General features: G+C 57.8%; 1 non-coding gene across 1 annotated transcript in view; it reads left to right on the forward strand.

Annotated features, from left to right (window-relative positions):
- The first annotated feature begins 817 nt into the window (after positions 1 to 817).
- Positions 818 to 2,500, forward strand: part of LOC126443707 (small subunit ribosomal RNA) — a 1,909-nt gene continuing 226 nt past the window's right edge. Inside the window, exon 1 of the ribosomal RNA XR_007582118.1 lies at positions 818 to 2,500. This exon is cut by the window's right edge and continues 226 nt beyond it. This is a non-coding gene — a ribosomal RNA (small subunit ribosomal RNA).

Consider the following 2,500-nt stretch of genomic DNA (forward strand, 5'->3'; position numbering starts at 1 on the left):
GGCATGTGGGTGTGAAGCGATACGCGGCGGTGGCTGGGTGGGACCGTCCCCGGCCGGTGAGGGGGGGCCTCCCGGCGTGCTGGCCGCGCGGTGCGTGGGCGCACGCGCTACAGCCGGCTGGTGGGGGCGGCCAGTGGCAGGCGCGCCGGCCGACGGAGGCGGCAGGCGGCGCAGCTGCGCGCCGGCGCACCCTGCACGCGGCGCCGTGCGGCCAAAGTAGGTCCTCGCGGGCCCGGTGCGAAGCGCGGTGGACATCTGCAGTGTGCTGGTCCGATTGAGGACTGTGTGCGCTGAGGATGCGCCGCCGCCCGGCGCTCGGCGCCGCGACGCCGTCTGCTGCTCGGTCGCCTCTGCGGTTCTCGCAGGTGGATTGTATCGCAGCTGTGCGGACGTGTTGGCGCGTGCGCTGTGCTGGGAGAGTTCGCTTCGGCACCCAAGTGGGGCTTTTGTCCTTCTGTGGCGCTGGCGTTGGAGCTGCCGGCCACCGTAGGTGGCGCGTGTTGTCTCCCGCCGGCAATGCCACGACAGCACGCTCCCGGGCCTCTGTCGGCAGCGGCAAGCTCAGTTGGGAGCACGGGTGGTCGCACCTAAAGCGTCTACTCGCCAAACTCCGGGCGATTGCGCCTCTCTCGAACCCGACCAAGTACTTAGGACGGCGCTGCGCGCCGCCGGGACCTGAGAGGGTTTCGAGGTGTATTGTGCAGGGGAGCTCAGCCTCCTCCTGTTTGCAGAATAATTGAGCGGACGCTTGCGTGTTCGCGCGGGCCCCCGGGACACACTCCCGGGCGGCCGGCTGCTCAGCTCTAGTTGACGCAGCTCCCTGGTTGATCCTGCCAGTAGTCATATGCTTGTCTCAAAGATTAAGCCATGCATGTCTCAGTACAAGCCGCATTAAGGTGAAACCGCGAATGGCTCATTAAATCAGTTATGGTTCCTTAGATCGTACCCACGTTACTTGGATAACTGTGGTAATTCTAGAGCTAATACATGCAAACAGAGTCCCGACCAGAGATGGAAGGGACGCTTTTATTAGATCAAAACCAATCGGTCGGCTCGTCCGGTCCGTTTGCCTTGGTGACTCTGAATAACTTTGGGCTGATCGCACGGTCCTCGTACCGGCGACGCATCTTTCAAATGTCTGCCTTATCAACTGTCGATGGTAGGTTCTGCGCCTACCATGGTTGTAACGGGTAACGGGGAATCAGGGTTCGATTCCGGAGAGGGAGCCTGAGAAACGGCTACCACATCCAAGGAAGGCAGCAGGCGCGCAAATTACCCACTCCCGGCACGGGGAGGTAGTGACGAAAAATAACGATACGGGACTCATCCGAGGCCCCGTAATCGGAATGAGTACACTTTAAATCCTTTAACGAGTATCTATTGGAGGGCAAGTCTGGTGCCAGCAGCCGCGGTAATTCCAGCTCCAATAGCGTATATTAAAGTTGTTGCGGTTAAAAAGCTCGTAGTTGGATTTGTGTCCCACGCTGTTGGTTCACCGCCCGTCGGTGTTTAACTGGCATGTATCGTGGGACGTCCTGCCGGTGGGGCGAGCTGAAGGCGTGCGACGCGCCTCGTGCGTGCTCGTGCGTCCCGAGGCGGACCCCGTTGCAATCCTACCAGGGTGCTCTTGAGTGAGTGTCTCGGTGGGCCGGCACGTTTACTTTGAACAAATTAGAGTGCTTAAAGCAGGCAAGCCGCCTGAATACTGTGTGCATGGAATAATGGAATAGGACCTCGGTTCTATTTTGTTGGTTTTCGGAACCCGAGGTAATGATTAATAGGGACAGGCGGGGGCATTCGTATTGCGACGTTAGAGGTGAAATTCTTGGATCGTCGCAAGACGAACAGAAGCGAAAGCATTTGCCAAGTATGTTTTCATTAATCAAGAACGAAAGTTAGAGGTTCGAAGGCGATCAGATACCGCCCTAGTTCTAACCATAAACGATGCCAGCCAGCGATCCGCCGCAGTTCCTCCGATGACTCGGCGGGCAGCCTCCGGGAAACCAAAGCTTTTGGGTTCCGGGGGAAGTATGGTTGCAAAGCTGAAACTTAAAGGAATTGACGGAAGGGCACCACCAGGAGTGGAGCCTGCGGCTTAATTTGACTCAACACGGGAAACCTCACCAGGCCCGGACACCGGAAGGATTGACAGATTGATAGCTCTTTCTTGATTCGGTGGGTGGTGGTGCATGGCCGTTCTTAGTTGGTGGAGCGATTTGTCTGGTTAATTCCGATAACGAACGAGACTCTAGCCTGCTAACTAGTCGCGTGACATCCTTCGTGCTGTCAGCGATTACTTTTCTTCTTAGAGGGACAGGCGGCTTCTAGCCGCACGAGATTGAGCAATAACAGGTCTGTGATGCCCTTAGATGTTCTGGGCCGCACGCGCGCTACACTGAAGGAATCAGCGTGTCTTCCTAGGCCGAAAGGTCGGGGTAACCCGCTGAACCTCCTTCGTGCTAGGGATTGGGGCTTGCAATTGTTCCCCATGAACGAGGAA

Source organism: Schistocerca serialis, unplaced genomic scaffold (genome assembly GCF_023864345.2).
Source record: "Schistocerca serialis cubense isolate TAMUIC-IGC-003099 unplaced genomic scaffold, iqSchSeri2.2 HiC_scaffold_178, whole genome shotgun sequence".
Taxonomy (NCBI): Eukaryota; Metazoa; Arthropoda; class Insecta; order Orthoptera; family Acrididae; genus Schistocerca; species Schistocerca serialis.